Consider the following 18748-nt stretch of genomic DNA (forward strand, 5'->3'; position numbering starts at 1 on the left):
TGCGCCCGACAGGGGAGCGGTTTACTGCAGTGCTGGGTCCGACAGGTGAGCGGTTTACTGCAGTGCTGGGCCCGACAGATGAGCGGTTTACTGCAGTGCTGCGCCCGACAGGTGAGCGGTTTACTGCAGTGCTGCGCCCGACAGGTGAGCGGTTTACTGCAGTGCTGCAGAGAACCCGTACCGTGAAGGATCAGGGAGGACCCGTACCATGAAGGATCGGGGAGGACCCGTACCATGAAGGATCGGGGAGGACCCGTACCATGAAGGATCGGGGAGGACCCGTACCGTGAAGGATCGGGGAGGACCCGTACCGTGAAGGATCGGGGAGGACCCTTACCGTGAAGGATCGGGGAGGACCCGTACTGTGATGGAGGACTCGTACTGTGCTGGAGCACGGAGGACTCGTACTGTGATGGAGGACTCGTGCTGTGCTGGAGCACGGAGGACTCGTGCTGTGCTGGAGCACGGAGGACACGTGCTGTGCTGGAGCACGGAGGACTCGTGCTGTGCTGGAGCATGGAGGACTCGTGCTGTGCTGGAGCACGGAGGACTCGTGCTGAGCTGGAGCATTAAGGAATCATACTGTGCTGGAGCACTGAGGACTAGTGCTGGAGCACGGAGGACTCATACTGTAATGGAGCACGGAGGACTCGTACTGTGCTGGAGCGCGGAGGACTCGTACTGTCCTGGAGCACGGAGGACTCGTGCTGTGCTGGAGCACGGAGGACTCATGCTGTGCTGGAGCGCGGAGGACTCGTGCTGTGCTGGAGCGCGGAGGACTCGTATTGTGCTGGAGCACGGAGGACTCGTACTGTGCTGGAGCACGGAGGACTCGTACTGTGCTGGAGCACGGAGGACTCGTACTGTGCTGGAGGACTCGTGCTGTGCTGGAGCACGGAGGACTTGTGCTGTGCTGGAGCACGGAGGACTCGTGCTGTGCTGGAGCACGGAGGACTCGTGCTGTGCTGGAGCACAGAGGACTCGTGCTGTGCTGGAGTACGGAGGACTCGTGCTGTGCTGGAGCACGGAGGACTCGTGCTGTGCTGGAGCATTAAGGACTCGTACTGTGCTGGAGGACTCGTACTGTGATGGAGCGCGGAGGACTCGTACTGGGATGGAGCATTAAGGACTCGTCCTGTGCTGGAGCATGGAGGACTCGTGCTGTGCTGGAGCACGGAGGACTCGTGCTGTGCTGGAGCACGGAGGACTCGTACTGTGCCGGAGGACACGTACTGTGATGGAGCGTGGAGGACTCGTACTGTCCTGTAGCGCGGAGGACTAGTGCTGTGTTGGAGTGTGGAGGACTCGTGCTGTGCTGGAGCGCGGAGGACTCGTACTGTGCTGGAGCATGGAGGACTCGTACTGTGCTGGAGCACGGAGGACTCGTACTCTGCTGGAGCACGGAGGACTCATACTGTGCTGGAGCGTGGAGGACTCGTGCTGTGCTGGAGCGTGGAGGACTCGTACTGTGCTGGAGCGTGGAGGACTCGTACTGTGCTGGAGCGCGGAGGACTCGTACTGTGCTGGAGCGCGGAGGACTCGTACTGTGCTGGAGCGCGGAGGACTCGTACTGTGCTGGAGCGCGGAGGACTCGTACTGTGCTGGAGCGCGGAGGACTCGTACTGTGCTGGAGCGCGGAGGACTCGTACTGTGCTGGAGCGCGGAGGACTCGTACTGTGCTGGAGCGCGGAGGACTCGTACTGTGCTGGAGCGCGGAGGACTCGTACTGTGCTGGAGCACAGAGGACTTGTACTGTGCTGGAACACGGAGGACTCGTACTGTGCTGGAGCAGGGAGGACTCCTACTGTGCTGGAGTAGGGAGGACTCGTAGTGTGCTGGAGCAGGGAGGACTCGTATTGTTCTGGAGCAGGGAGGACTCGTACTGTGCTGGAGCAGGGAGGACTCGTACTGTGCTGGAGCACGGAGGACTCGTACTGTGCTGGAGCACGGAGGACTCGTACTGTTATGGATAACTCTTACTGTGATGGAGAACTCGTACTGTGCTGGAACACGGAGGACTCGTACTGTTATGGATAACTCTTACTGTGATGGAGAACTCGTACTGTGCTGGAGCACGGAGGACTCGTACTGTGCTAGAGCACAGAGGACTCTTACTGTGCTGGAGCAGGGAGGACTCGTGCTCTGCTGGAGCACGGAGGACTCGTACTGTGCTGGAGCACGGAGGACTCGTACTGTGCTGGAGCACGGAGGACTCGTACTGTTATGGATAACTCTTACTGTGATGGAGAACTCGTACTGTGCTGGAGCACGGAGGACTCGTACTGTGCTGGAGCACGGAGGACTCGTACTGTGCTGGAACACGGAGGACTCGTACTGTGCTGGAGCAGGGAGGACTCGTACTGTGCTGGAGCAGGGAGGACTCCTACTGTGCTGGAGTAGGGAGGACACATAGTGTGCTGGAGCAGGGAGGACTCGTATTGTGCTGGAGCAGGGAGGACTCGTACTGTGCTGGAGCAGGGAGGACTCGTACTGTGCTGGAGCACGGAGGACTCGTACTGTTATGGATAACTCTTACTGTGATGGAGAACTCGTACTGTGCTGGAGCAGGGAGGACTCGTACTGTGCTGGAGCAGGGAGGACTCGTACTGTGCTGGAGCAGGGAGGACTCGTACTGTGCTGGAGCACGAAGGACTCGTACTGTGCTGGAGCAGGGAGGACTCGTACTGTGCTGGAGCACGTAGGACTCGTACTGTGCTGGAGCACGGAGGACTCGTACTGTGATGGAGAACTCGTACTGTGGTGGAGCAGGGAGGACTCATACTGTGGTGGAGCAGGGAGGACTCGTACTGTGCTGGAGCAGGGAGGACTCGTGCTCTGCTGGAGCACGGAGGACTCGTACTGTGCTGGAGCACGGAAGACTCGTACTGTGCTGGAACACGGAGGACTCGTAGTGTGCTGGAGTAGGGAGGACTCGTACTGTGCTGGAGCAGGTAGGACTTTTATTGTGCTGGAGCAGGGAGAACTCGTACTGTGCTGGAGCAGGGAGGACTCGTACTGTGCTGGAGCACGGAGGACTCGTACTGTGATGGATAACTCTTACTGTGCTGGAGAACTCGTACTGTGCTGGAGCACGGAGGACTCGTACTGTGCTGGAGCAGGGAGGACTCGTACTGTGCTGGAGCAGGGAGGACTCGTGCTGTGCTGGAGCAGGGAGGACTCGTACTGTGCTGGAGCAGGGAGGACTCGTACTGTGCTGGAGCACGTAGGACTCGTACTGTGCTGTCGCACGGAGGACTCGTACTGTGCTGTCGCACGGAGGACTCGTGCTGTGCTGGAGCACGGAGGACTCGTGCTGTGCTGGAGCACGGAGGACTCGTGCTGTGCTGGAGCACGGAGGACTCGTACTGTGATGGAGCGCGGAGGACTCATACTGTGATGGAGCGCGGAGGACTCGTGCTGTCCTGGAGCGCAGAGGACTTGTGCTGTGCTGGAGCGCGGAGGACTCGTGCTGTGCTGGAGCGCGGAGGACTCGTGCTGTGCTGGAGCGCGGAGGACTCGTACTGTGCTGGAGCACGGAGGACTCGTACTGTGCTGGAGCACGGAGGACTCGTACTGTGCTGGAGCACGGAGGACTCGTACTGTGCTGGAGCACGGAGGACTCGTACTGTGCTGGAGCACGGAGGACTCATACTTTGAAGGAGGACTCGTGCTGTGCTGGAGCACGGAGGAATCGTGCTGTGCTGGAGCACGGAGGACTCGTACTGTGCTGGAGCGTGGAGGACTCGTACTGTGCTGGAGCGCGGAGGACTCGTACTGTGCTGGAGCGTGGAGGACTCGTACTGTGCTGGAGCGTGGAGGACTCGTACTGTGCTGGAGCGCGGAGGACTCGTAATGTGCTGGAGCACGGAGGACTCGTACTGTGCTGGAGCGCGGAGGACTTGTACTGTGCTGGAGCATGGAGGACTTGTACTGTGCTGGAGCATGGAGGACTTGTACTGTGCTGGAGCACGGAGGACTCGTACTGTGATGGAGGACTCGTACTGTGCTGGAGCACGGAGGACTCGTACTGTGCTGGAGCGCGGAGGACTTGTACTGTGCTGGAGCATGGAGGACTTGTACTGTGCTGGAGCACGGAGGACTCGTATTGTGCTGGAGCAGGGAGGACTCGTACTGTGCTGGAGCAGGGAGGACTCATACTGTGCTGGAGCAGGGAGGGCTCGTACTGTGTTGGAGCAGGGAGGACTTGTACTGTGCTGGAGCAGGGAGGACTCGTACTGTGCTGGAGCAGGGAGGACTCGTACTGTGCTGGAGCAGGGAGGACTCGTACTGTGATGGAGCACGGAGGACTCGTACTGTGCTGGAGCACGGAGGACTCGTACTGTGCTGGAGCACGGAGGACTCGTACTGTGCTGGAGCACGGAGGACTCGTACTGTGCTGGAGCAGGGAGGACTCGTACTGTGCTGGAGCAGGGAGGACTCGTACTGTGCTGGAGCAGGGAGGACTCGTACTGTGCTGGAGCAGGGAGGACTCGTACTGTGCTGAAGCACGGAGGACTCGTACTGTGCTGGAGTACGGAGAATTCATACTGTGCTGGAGCACGGAGGACTCGTACTGTGATGGATAACTCTTACTGTGCTGGAGAACTCGTACTGTGCTGGAGCACGGAGGACTCGTACTGTGATGGAGGACTCGTACTGTGCTGGAGCACGGAGGACTCGTACTGTGCTGGAGCAGGGAGGACTCGTACTGTGCTGGAGCAGGGAGGACTCGTACTGTGCTGGAGCAGGGAGGACTCGTACTGTGCTGGAGCACGTAGGACTCGTACTGTGCTGGAGTACGGAGGACTCGTACTGTGATGGAGAACTCGTACTGTGCTGGAGCACGGAGGACTCCCCATTCCTGCTAATACATGTGGGGACAAATGACACCGCAAGAAAGGACCTGGAAACCATCTGCAGTGACTTTGAAGACTTAGGCAAGAAAGTGAAAGAATTGGGAGCGCAGGTGGTCTTCTCATCCATCCTCCCAGTGGATGGCCATGGAACAATGAGGTGGAATAAGATTCTACAGGTGAACAACTGGCTACGTCGATGGTGCCGTCAACAAGGATTTGGATTTCTGGATCACGGAATGAATTACCTATACGAAGGACTACTTCCTAGAGATGGGGTGCACCTTACGAAGACTGGAAAACATGTATTTGGAAGTCGCCTTGCTACACTCATCAGAAGAGCTTTAAACTAGAACAATGTGGGAAGGGAAGCAAAAGGCCAGAAAAAGCCATACAGCTGACAAATACTATTGAGATCTCTGCTACTGGAAGTGGAAAGAAGAACAAAGACAAAACAATCTAAATAATAAAAATATGGGAGGAAGAGAAACCAATCACAAACTAAAATGTTTTTATACAAGTGCACAAAGCATGGGCAACAAACAAGGAGAATTGGAACTACTAATGCAGGAAAAGGAATATGATGTCATTGGAATCACTGAAACTTGGTGGGACGATACACATGATTGGAATAAAAGGCTAAAAGGATACAACTTATTTGCAAGAAACAGACTTGATAAACGAGGAGGAGGTGTCGCATTGTTTGTTAGAAAAGCGTATATCTGCACAGAGATTGAAGCTTCAGAGACTGGGAGTTCTGTGGAAACTGTTTGGGTAAGAATACAAGGAGAGAACAACGGAAAGGACACCATTGTAGGCATTTACTACAGGCCACCTGGGCAAGCTGAAGATATGGATGAACTCTTTATGTATCAAATGACCAAGTTCTCCAAAAAATATGACGTAGTGGTCATGGGAGATTTCAACTATCCAGACATTTGTTGGGAATCTCTCTCAAGTAAAACTAACAGGTCAAGCAAATTCTTATCCTCACTTGCTGACAACTTTATCTTCCAAAAGGTAGGGGAGAAAACAAGGGGATCTGCTACTTTGGATCTAATCCTTATAAACAGGGAGGAAATGGTTGAGGAGGTAAAGGTGGCTGGGACCCTAGGAGGCAGCGATCATGCTATTATAGAATTTTGGATAACTAGAGGAGGAAGACATGTGAAGACTCAAACTTCAAGGTTAGATTTTAGAAAGGCAGATTTTAAGAGACTCAGAAAGAGAATAGGAGGGATCCAATGGCTGGATGTCCTTAAGGACAAAAATGTCCAGGAAGGATGGGAAATTTTTAAAAATGAGATTCTCAAAGCACAATCGTTAACAATCCCGAAAAGTAGGAAGAATGGGAAGCATTTAAGGAAACCAGGATGGATGAACACAGAACTTAAACACATGCTAAAAAGAAAGAAAGAAATGTTTATTAAATGGAAAGAGGGAGGCATATCTAAAGAAGATTATAATGCAGTCTGCAGATCCTGTAGGGCACGTATCAGGTTAGCTAAAGCTGACAATGAATTAAAGCTTGCAAGAGATGTCAAAAGCAATAAAAAAGGATTTTGGGGGTATGTCAAAAGTAAAAGAAAAGTCAAAGATGCTATAGGATTTTTACAGGATGAAAATGGAGAAATGGTAAGAGAGGATGTTGAGAAGGCCGAACTTTTTAATTCCTATTTTGCATCTGTTTTCTCTCAGAAAGAAAATGTAACATCAACTGATCTTCACTGTCCTTTTAAAGGAATAGAGGAATCCAAGTTATCTATAAACAGAAAGATTGTGAGGGAATATTTAGCTAACATAAATGAGTTCAAGTCTCCAGGTCCAGATGAATTACACCCCAGAGTACTGAAGGAGATCGTAGAAGAAATTTTAGAACCACTCTCCATAATCTTTGAAAATTCTTGGAGAACAGGAAAAGTCCCAGAAGACTGGAGAAGAGCAAATGTTGTTCCTATCTTCAAAAAGGGGAAGAAGGTGGACCCAGGGAACTATAGGCCGGTGAGTCTGACTTCTATACCAGGAAAGATCTTTGAACAAATTATTAAACAACATGTATGTAAGTACATGGATAAGAATGAAGTGATTAACCAGAGTCAGCATGGGTTTGTAACTGACAAGTCATGTCAGACTAACTTAATTTCCTTCTATGACAGAATCACTGACTGGGTGGATCAGGGAAATGCTGTAGATATAGTATATCTTGACTTCAGCAAAGCATTTGACAAAGTATCTCACACCATCCTTATTGAAAAAATGACCAAGTATGCAATGGACCAGGCAACTGTTAGGTGGATTCATAACTGGCTTAGTGATCGGATTCAAAGGGTGGTTGTAAATGGCTTCACATCCAGCTGGATGAATGTCTCAAGTGGGGTACCACAGGGCTCCGTCCTGGGACCTGTATTGTTCAACATCTTTATCAATGATTTAGATGAAGGAATTGAGGGTAAACTGATTAAATTTGCTGATGACACAAAGATAGGAGGGATAGCTAATACTAGAGAAGAGAGAGAGAGGATTCAAAAAGACCTAAATAAACTGGAGCAGTGGGCAGCAACCAACAGAATGGTTTTTAACAGGGAAAAATGCAAAGTACTACATCTGGGCAATAAAAATGAAAAAAGCATATACAGAATGGGAGGAATAGAGCTGAGCAACAGTACATGTGAAAAAGACTTAGGTATACTAATAGATCATAGACTGAACATGAGTCAACAGTGTGATGCAGCAGCAAAAAAGGCAAATACAATTCTGGGATGTATTAACAGAAGCATACAGTCCAGATCACGTGAAGTCATTATCGGACTTTACTCCTCTTTGGTCAGACCTCATCTGGAATACTGTGTACAGTTTTGGGCACAGTGATGGAGGACTCGTACTGTGCTGGAGCACGGAGGACTCATACTGTGATGGAGGACGCGTACTGTGCTGGAGCACGGAGGACTCGTACTGTGATGGAGGACTCTTACTGTGCTGGAGCACGGAGGACTCGTACTGTGCTGGAGCACGGAGGACTCGTACTGTGCTGGAGCACGGAGGACTCGTACTGTGCTGGAGCACGGAGGACTCGTACTGTGCTGGAGCACGGAGGACTCGTACTGTGCTGGAGCACGGAGGACTTGTACTGTGCTGGAGCACGGAGGACTCGTACTGTGCTGGAGTGTCAGGCAAAATGTGTTTTTGGTCCCATGTTTTAAAAATTGAAAGCTGTCTTAAATTTCCACCCCTGTCCATTTGTAAGATATAGAACTGCAGTGCTGGCCCGCACCCTAAAAATTTTTATTACCGTCGTAAACCCTCAGCGCAGATCAGCGTCTAGTTTAAACTGGTCTCTCCCTCCAATTCTATTGTTTAGCTGGACAAACGTTTAATGTCAATTTTAATAACTCACAGGACTGTCACAAACACAGGGACCACATTTTTGGAATGCTCACATTTCCCCCTTTATAATTGTATATCTTGCATAACTGAGAAACGACCGGGAACTGGGATAATGGATTCTGAGCTTCTGAGCGTCATAGCGATTTCATATTTGATATCAATCTTCATGAATAGTGGTGACGGTCAAGGTAATGTCTCCCTCTTGGATGTGGGACCCCCCCCCCACACCAAGATATGAAATCTGAAGGATTTTTAGGTCTTCTGCAGCTGTGTGGGCTCGCAAAGCCAAGCCACCCTTGTGAGGTAAATAATGAGTGTCTCCCAGAGTTTTAGCTGCTTGCTAAAAACCAGATCGGCCATTTTCCAAGTCATTCTTCTCAGGGACGTCAGACGCACGCACATCACGCTGCGTGGAAGAATCACCTCTAATTCCCGGGGAGCCGCCACCCCCCACTGAATCTGAGACCATCACTTTGTGAAGCAGGTTTGGCTATTACTTATCCCTTTTATTTTAATAACTGTTTATGCATATATGTAAATTGTCTCTTTTATAATATCTTGTATATCTTTTGTAAACACTGCCCCCCTTTTGGGAGTAGATCATTATAATTTACCAGTTTCACTCCTCTTGTCCTATGTTGAGCAAACACGTTCCTCACTCACTAATTCACGTTACCTACGAGGTACCCGATCCACCTGTTAAGCGAACGGTGGTGGCAGTATACCAGTATTTATGTGATATTGTGGTTTGAGGGTGGCTGGTCGGAGGTATATATACGTTCCTGGAAGGAACTGGTGGTATATATACGTCCTGTCACATCACGTGCCGCAATAGTCGACATAAATTAGAGCAGCTGCACCCGTGCTTATCCTCGGTCAATACCGTGTTTGACCAGCAGGATAAGGGGGCGCCAGAGAGCTGCAAGGTCTGACCCAAAAGTGGGTTTGTTTTCGTGACATGGAGCACGGAAGACTCGTACTGTGATGGAGGAATCGTACTGTGCTGGAGCATGGAGGACTTGTACTGTGCTGGAGCACGGAGGACTCGTACTGTGCTGGAGCACGGAGGACTCGTACTGCGCTGGAGCACGGAGGACTCGTACTGTGCTGGAGCACGGAGGACTCGTACTGTGCTGGAGTACGGAGGACTCGTACTGTGCTGGAGCACGGAGGACTCGTACTGTGCTGGAGCTCGGATGACTCGTACTGTGCTGGAGCACGGAGGACTCGTACTGTGCTGGAGCACGGAGGACTCATACTGTGCTGGAGCACGGTAGACTCGTACTGTGCTGGAGCACGGAGGACTCGTACTGTGCTGGAGCGCGGAGGACTCGTACTGTGCTGGAGCACGGAGGACTCGTACTGTGGTGGAGGACTCGTACTGTGCTGGAGCACGGAGGAATCGTACTGTGATGGAGGACTCGTACTGTGCTGGAGCAGGGAGGACTCGTACTGTGCTGGAGCAGGGAGGACTCGTACTGTGCTGGAGCAGGGAGGATTCTTACTGTGCTGGAGCAGGGAGGACTTGTACTGTGCTGGAGCAGGGAGGACTCGTACTGTGCTGGAGCACGGAGGACTCGTACTGTGCTGGAGCACGGAGGACTCGTACTGTGCTGGAGCTCGGAGGACTCGTAATGTGATGGAGCACGGAGGACTCGTACTGTGCTGGAGCACGGAGGACTCATACTGTGCTGGAGCAGGGAGGACTCGTACTGTACTGGAGCACGTAGGACTCGTACTGTGCTGGAGCATGGAGGACTCGTACTGTGATGGAGAACTCGTACTGTGCTGGAGCACGGAGGACTCGTACTGTGATGGAGCACGGAGGACTCATACTGTGATGGAGCACGGAGGACTCGTACTGTGCTGGAGCACGGAGGACTCATACGGTGCTGGAGCACGGAGGACTCGTACTGTGCTGGAGCAGGGACGACTTGTACTGTGCTGGAGCAGGGACAACTCGTACTGTGCTGGAGCAGGGAGGACTCGTACTGTGCTGGAGCAGGGAGTTCTCGTACTGTGCTGCATCAGGGAGGACTCGTACTGTGCTGGAGCATGGAGGACTCGTACTGTGCTGGAGAACTCGTACTGTACTGGAGCACGGAGGACTCGTACTGTGCTGGAGCACGGAGGACTCGTACTGTGCTGGAGCACATAGGACTCGTACTGTGATGTAGAACTCGTACTGTGCTGGAGCATGGAGCACTCATACTGTGCTGGAGCACGGAGGACTCATACTGTGCTGGAGCATGGAGGACTCGTACTGTGCTGGAGAACTCGTACTGTGCTGGAGAACTCGTACTGTGCTGGAGAACTCGTACTGTGCTGGAGCACGGAGGACTCGTACTCTGCTGGAGCACAGAGGACTCGTACTGTGCTGGAGCACGGAGGACTCGTACTCTGCTGGAGCACAGAGGACTCGTACTGTGCTGGAGCACGGAGGACTCGTGCTGTGCTGGAGCACGGAGGACTCGTGCTGTGCTGGAGCTCGGAGGACTCGTGCTATGCTGGAGCAAGGAGGACTCGTGCTGTGCTGGAGCACGGAGGACTCGTACTGTGCTGGAGCACATAGGACTCGTACTGTGATGTAGAACTCGTACTGTGCTGGAGCATGGAGGACTCATACTGTGCTGGAGCACGGAGGACTCATACTGTGCTGGAGCATGGAGGACTCGTACTGTGCTGGAGAACTCGTACTGTGCTGGAGAACTCGTACTGTGCTGGAGAACTCGTACTGTGCTGGAGCACGGAGGACTCGTACTCTGCTGGAGCACAGAGGACTCGTACTGTGCTGGAGCACGGAGGACTCGTACTCTGCTGGAGCACAGAGGACTCGTACTGTGCTGGAGCACGGAGGACTCGTGCTGTGCTGGAGCACGGAGGACTCGTGCTGTGCTGGAGCTCGGAGGACTCGTGCTATGCTGGAGCAAGGAGGACTCGTGCTGTGCTGGAGCACGGAGGACTCGTGCTGTGCTGGAGCACGGAGGACTCGTACTGTGATGGAGCACGGAGGACTCGTACTGTGATGGAGCGCGGAGGACTAGTGCTGTGTTGGAGCGCGGAGGACTCGTGCTGTGTTGGAGCGCGGAGGACTCGTGCTGTGTTGGAGCGCGGAGGACTCGTGCTGTGCTGAAGCGTGGAGGACTCGTACTGTGCTGTAGCACGCAGGACTCGTACTGTGCTGTAGCACGCAGGACTCGTACTGTGCTGGAGCACGGAGGACTCGTACTGTGCTGGAGCACGGAGGACTCGTACTGTGCTGGAGCACGGAGGACCCGTACTGTGCTGGAGCACGGAGGACTCATACTTTGATGGAGGACTCGTGCTGTGCTGGAGCACGGAGGACTCGTACTGTGCTGGAGCGTGGATGATTCGTACTGTGCTGGAGCGCGGAGGACTCGTACTGTGCTGGAGCGCAGAGGACTCGTACTGTGCTGGAGCGCAGAGGACTCGCACTGTGCTGGAGGACTTGTACTGTGCTAGAGCACGAAGGACTTTTACTGTGCTGGAGCACTGAGGACTCTTATAGTGCTGGAGAAGGGAGGACTCGTACTGTGCTGGAGCAGGGAGGACTCATACTGTGCTGGAGCAGGGAGGACTCGTACTGTGGTGGAGCAGGGAGGACTTGTACTGTGCTGGAGCAGGGAGGACTCATACTGTGATGGAGCACGGATGACTCGTACTGTGCTGGAGCACGTAGGACTCGTACTGTGCTGGAACACGGAGGACTCGTACTGTGCTGGAGCAGGGAGGACTCGTACTGTGCTGGAGCAGGGAGGACTCGTACTGTGCTGGAGCAAGGAGGACTCGTACTGTGCTGGAGAAGGGAGGACTCGTACTGTGCTGGAGCAGGGAGGACTCGTACTGTGCTGGAGCACGGAGGACTCGTACTGTGCTGGAGCACGGAGGACTCGTACTGTGCTGGAGCACGTAGGACTCGTACTGTGCTGGAGCACGGAAGACTCGCACTGTGATTGAGAACACGTACTGTGCTGAAGCACGGAGGACTCATACTGTGCTGGAGCACGGAGGACTCGTACTGTGCTGGAGCACGGAGGACTCGTACTGTGTTGGAGCACGGAAGACTCGTACTGTGCTGGAGCACGGAGGACTCTTACTGTGCTGGAGCACGGAGGACTCTTACTGTGCTGGAGCACGGAGGACTCTTACTGTGCTGGAGCACGGAGGACTCGTACTGTGCTGGAGCACGGAGGACTCGTACTGTGCTGGAGCACGGAGGAGTCGTACTGTGATGGAGGACTCGTACTGTGCTGGAGCACGGAGGACTCATACTGTGATGGAGGACGCGTACTGTGCTGGAGCACGGAAGACTCGTACTGTGATGGAGGAATCTTACTGTGCTGGACCACGGAGGACTCGTACTGTGCTGGAGCAGGGAGGACTCGTACTGTGCTGGAGCAGGGAGGACTCATACTGTGCTGGAGCAGGGAGGACTCGTACTGTGCTGGAGCAGGGAGGACTCGTACTGTGCTGGAGCACGGAGGACTCGTACTGTGCTGGAGCTCGGAGGACTCGTACTGTGCTGGAGCACGGAGGACTCGTACTGTGCTGGAGCACGGAGGACTCGTACTGTGCTGGAGCACGGATGACTCGTAATGTGCTGGAGCATGGAGGACTCGTACCCTGCTGGAGCACGGAGGGCTTGTACTGTGCTGGAGCACTCGTACTGTGATGGAGGACTCTTACTGTGCTGGAGCACGGAGGAGTCGTACTATGCTGGAGCACTGAGGACTCGTACTGTGCTGGAGGACTCATACTGTGCTGGAGCACGGAGGACTTGTACTGTGCTGGAGCACGGAGGACTCGTACTGTGCTGGAGCACAGAGGACTCGTACTGTGCTGGAACACTGAGGACTCGTACTGTGCTGGAGCACGGAGGACTCGTATTGTGATGGAGGACTCATACTGTGCTGGAGCACGGAGGACTCGTAATGTGCTGGAGCATGGAGGACTCGTACCCTGCTGGAGCACGGAGGGCTTGTACTGTGCTGGAGCACTCGTACTGTGATGGAGGACTCTTACTGTGCTGGAGCACGGAGGAGTCGTACTGTGCTGGAGCACTGAGGACTCGTACTGTGCTGGAGGACTCGTACTGTGCTGGAGCACGGAGGACTTGTACTGTGCTGGAGCACGGAGGACTCGTACTGTGCTGGAGCACGGAGGACTCGTACTGTGCTGGAGCACGGAGGACTCGTACTGTGCTGGAGCACGGAGGACTCGTACTGTGCTGGAGCACGGAGGACTCGTACTGTGCTGGAGCACGGAGGACTCGTACTGTGCTGGAGCACGGAGGACTTGTACTGTGCTGGAGCACGGAGGACTCGTACTGTGTCAGGCAAAATGTATTTTTGGTCCCATGTTTTAAAAATTGAAAGCTGTCTTAAATTTCCACCCCTGTCCATTTGTAAGACATAGAACTGCAGTGCTGGCCCCCACCCTAAGAATTTTTATTACCGTCGTAAACCCTCAGCGCAGATCAGCGTCTATTTTAAACTGGCCTCTCCCTCCAATTCTATTGTTTAGCTGGACAAACGTTTAATGTCAATTTTAATAACGCACAGGACTGTCACAAACACAGGGACCACATTTTTGGAATGCTCACCTTTTCCCCTTTTTAATAGTATATCTTGCATAACTGAGAAACGACCGGGAACTGGGATAATGGATTCTGAGCTTCTGAGCGTCATAGCGATTTCATATTTGATATCAATCTTGATGAATAGTGGTGACGGTCAAGATAATGTCTCCCTCTTGGATGTGGGACCCCCCCCCACACCAAGATATGAAATCTGAAGGATTTTTAGGTCTTCTGCAGCTGTGTGGGCTCGCAAAGCCAAGCCACCCTTGTGAGGTAAATAATGAGTGTCTCCCAGAGTTTTGGCTGCTTGCTAAAAACCAGATCGGCCATTTTCCAAGTCATTCTTCTCAGGGACGTCAGACGCACGCACATCACTTTGCATGGAAGAATCAACTCTAATTCCCGGGGAGCCGCCACCCCCCACAGAATCTGAGACCATCACCTTGTGAAGCAGGTTTGGCTATTACTTATCCCTTTTATTTTAATAACTGTTTATGCATATATGTAAATTGTCTCTTTTATAATATCTTGTATATCTTTTGTAAACACTGCCCCCCTTTTGGGAGTAGATCATTATAATTTACCAGTTTCGTTCCTCTTGTCCTATGTTGAGCAAACACGTTCCTCACTCACTAATTCACATTACCTACCAGGTACCCGATCCACCTGTTAAGCGATCGGTGGTGGCAGTATACCAGTATTTATGTGATATTGTGGTTTGAGGGTGGCTGGTCGGAGGTATATATACGTTCCTGGAAGGAACTGGTGGTATATATACGTCCTGTCACATCACGTGCCGCAATAGTCGACATAAATTAGAGCAGCTGCACCCGTGCTTATCCTCGGTCAATACCGTGTTTGACCAGCAGGATAAGGGGGCGCCAGAGAGCTGCAAGGTCTGACCCAAAAGTGGGTTTGTTTTCGTGACATGGAGCACGGAAGACTCGTACTGTGCTGGAGCACGGAGGACTCATACTTTGCTGGAGCACGGAGGACTCGTACTGTGCTGGAGCACGGAGGACTCGTACTGTGCTGGAGCACGGAGGACTCGTACTGTACTGGAGCACGGAAGACTCGTACTGTAATGGGGGACTCGTACTGTGCTGGAGCACGGAGGACTTGTTCTGTGATGGAGGACTCGTACTGTGCTGGAGCACGGAGGACTCGTACTGTGAAGGAGGAATCGTACTGTGCTGGAGCATGGAGAACTTGTACTGTGCTGGAGCATGGAGGACTCGTACTGTGCTGGAGCACGGAGGACTCGTACTGTGCTGGAGCACGGAGGACTCGTACTGTGCTGGAGCACGGAGGACTCGTACTGTGATGTAGAACTCGTACTGTGCTGGAGCATGGAGGACTCGTACTGTGCTGGAGCACGGAGGACTCGTACTGTGCTGGAGCACGGAGGACTCGTACTGTGCTGGAGCACGGAGGACTCGTACTGTGCTGGAGCACGGAGGACTTGTACTGTGCTGGAGAACTCGTACTGTGCTAGAGCACGGAGCGCTCCTACTCTGCAGGAGCAGGGAGGACTCGTTCTGTGCTGGAGCAGGGAGGACTCGTACTGTGCTGGAGCACGGAGGACTCGTACTGTGATGGAGAACTCGTACTGTGCTGGAGAACTCGTACTGTGCTTGAGCACGGAGGACTCGTACTCTGCTGGAGCAGGGAGGACTCGTACTGTGCTGGAGCAGGGAGGACTCGTTCTGTGTTGGAGCAGGGAGGACTCTTACTGTGCTGGAGCACGGAGGATTCGTACTGTGATGGAGCACGGAGGACTCGTACTGTGCTGGAGCATGGAGGACTTCTACTGTGCTGGAGCACGGAGGACTCGTACTGTGCTGGAGCGTGGAGGACTTGTACTGTGCTGGAGCACGGAGGACTCGTACTGTGCTGGAGCATGGAGGACTCATGCTGTGCTGGAGCACGGAGGACTCGTACTGTGCTGGAGCACGGAGGACTCGTACTGTGCTGGAGCACGGAGGACTCGTACTGTGCTGGAGCACGAAGGACTCGTACTGTGCTGGAGCACGGAGGACTCGTACTGTGCTGGAGCACGAAGGACTCGTACTGTGCTGGAGCACGGAGGACTCTTATTGTGATGGAGGACTTCTACGAGGAGGTTAGCTCTCGAGTAGATCAGGGGGAACCAGTGGATGTCGTGTATCTCGACTTCTCAAAAGCGTTCGATAGCGTGCCACATAATAGGTTGGTATACAAAATGAGAATGATGGGGCTGGGGGAAAATGTCTGCAAGTGGGTAGCTAACTGGCTAAAGGATAGAAGGCAGAGGGTGGTTATAAATGGAATATACTCAGATTGGGTAAGCGTCACTAGTGGGGTACCACAGGGGTCTGTACTAGGCCCAATGTTATTTAATATTTTTATTAACGACATAGTCAACGGGATAAATAGTAAAATATCAATATTTGCAGATGACACAAAGTTATGTAAAACAATTAATACAAAAGAGGACAGTGCAGACCTACAGAGGGATTTGGATAAGCTGGGTAGGTGGAGCATTAAATGGCAAATGAGGTTTAATGAGTAGAAATGTAAGGTCATACATATGGGAAGGAAAAATGGAAGTCACCAGTACTCACTGAATGGGAAATCATTGGGGAATTCAGAGATGCAGAAGGACTTGGGCATCTTGATTGATAGCAAACTAAATTGGAGTGCCCAAAGTCAGGCGGCTGCTGTAAGGGCAAACAGGGTAATGGGATGTATCAGAAGAGGTATAGCTGCAAAGGATGAGAACATTGTTCTTCCACTGTACAAAGCACTGGTCAGACCACACTTGGAATACTGTGCTCAGTTATGGGCCCCAATATATAGAAAGGATATAAACGACCTTGAAAAGGTACAAAGGAGGGCAACAAAATTAATAAAGGGAATGGAGGGACTGCAATACCCAGAGAGGTTGGCAAAACTAGGACTATTCAGCCTGGAAAAGAGAAGGTTGAGGGGGGACATAATAAATGTGTACAAATATGTTAGGGGACAGTATAGAGATCTTGCCCGGGATTTGTTCAAAAGGAGGGATATTACGGTAACAAGAGGGCACTCACTAAGACTGGAAGAGAAAAGGTTTCAGCACCAGCATAGGAAGGGGTTCTTTACGGTAAGAGCAGTGAGAATATGGAATTCACTGAGTGAGGAGACGGTAATGTCGGATTCACTACACCAGTTCAAGCGGGGACTGGATGCATTTCTAGATACCAGGCAGATTTCAGCATATACTTAAAAATAAAATAAAATAGTAGGTTGATACAGGGATTTATTCTGACTGCTGGTTTCAGAGTCGAGAGGGAATTTTTCCTCAGGTGAAGATTGGCCAAATCATTTGGGGTTTTTGCCTCCTCTGGATCAACTTTAGCAATTACAGAACTAACAGGTCGAACTTGATGGACGCAAGTCTTTATTCGGCTTTACAAACTATGTTACTATGTTACTATGTAGTGTGCTGGAGCACGGAGGACTTTTACTGTGATGGAGAACTCGTACTGTGCTGGAGCATGGAGGACTCGTACTGTGCTGTAGCACGGAGGACTTGTACTGTGCTGTAGCACGGAGGACTCGTACTGTGCTGGAGCACGGAGGACTCGTACTGTGCTGGAGGCTGGAGGACTCTTATTGTGATGGAGGACTCGTACTGTGATGGAGAACTCGTACTGTGCTGGAGCATGGAGGACTCGTACTGTGCTGGAGCACGGAGGACTCGTACGGAGCTGGAGCACGGAGGACTCGTACGGAGCTGGAGCACGGAGGACTCGTACGGAGCTGGAGCACGGAGGACTCGTACTGTGCTGGAGCACCGAGGTCTCGTACTGTGCTGGAGCACGGAGGACTCGTATTGTGATGGAGGACTCGTACTCTGCTGGAGCACGGAGGACTTTTACTGTGATGGAGAACTCGTACTGTGCTGGAGCATGGAGAACTTGTACTGTGCTGGAGCATGGAGGACTCGTACTGTGCTGGAGCACGGAGGACTCGTACTGTGCTGGATCACGGAGGACTCGTACTGTGCTGGAGCACGGAAGACTCGTACTGTGCTAGAGCACGGAAGACTCGTACTGTGCTGGAGCACGGAGGACTCGTACTGTGCTGGAGCACGGAGGACTAGTACTGTGCTGGAGGACTCGTACTGTGCTGGAGGACTTGTACTGTGCAGGAGCACGGAGGAGTCGTACTGTGCTGGAGGACTCGTACTGTGATGGAGGACTCGTACTGTGCTGGAGCACGGAGGACTCATACTGTGCTGGAGCACGGAGGACTCGTACTGTGCTGGAGGAATCGTACTGTGCTGGAGGACTCATATTGTGCTGGAGGACTCGTACTGTGTTGGAGCGCGGAGGACTCGTACTGTGTTGGAGCGCGGAGGACTCGTGCTGTGCTGGAGCATGGAGGACTCGTACTGTGCTGGAGCACGGAGGAGTCGTACTGTGCTGTAGGACTCGTACTGTTCTGGAGCACGGAGGACTCGTACTGTGCTGGAGCACGGAGGACTCGTACTGTGCTGGAGCTCGGAGGACTCGTACTGTGCTGGAGCTCGGAGGACTCGTACTGTGCTGGAGCTCGGAGGACTCATACTGTGCTGGAGCACGGAGGACTCGTACTGTGCTAGAGTACTCTTACTGAGTTGGAGCGTGGAGGACTCTTGCTGTTCTGGAGCACGGAGGACTCGTACTGTGCTGGAGCACGGAGGTCTCGTACTGTGCTTTAGCACGGAGGACTCGTACTGTGCTGGAGCACGGAGGACTCGTACTGTGCTGGAGCACGGAGGACTCGTATTGTGCAGGAGTACGGAGGACTCGTACTGTGCTGGAGCACGGAGGACTCGTACTGTGCTGGAGCACGGAGGACTCGTACTGTGCTGGAGCACGGAGGACTCGTACTGTGCTGGAGCACG

The sequence above is a fragment of the Phyllobates terribilis genome, unplaced genomic scaffold (genome assembly GCF_046119375.1).
Source record: "Phyllobates terribilis strain yellow unplaced genomic scaffold, ASM4611937v1 Scaffold_12__6_contigs__length_324123572, whole genome shotgun sequence".
Classification (NCBI taxonomy): Eukaryota; Metazoa; Chordata; class Amphibia; order Anura; family Dendrobatidae; genus Phyllobates; species Phyllobates terribilis.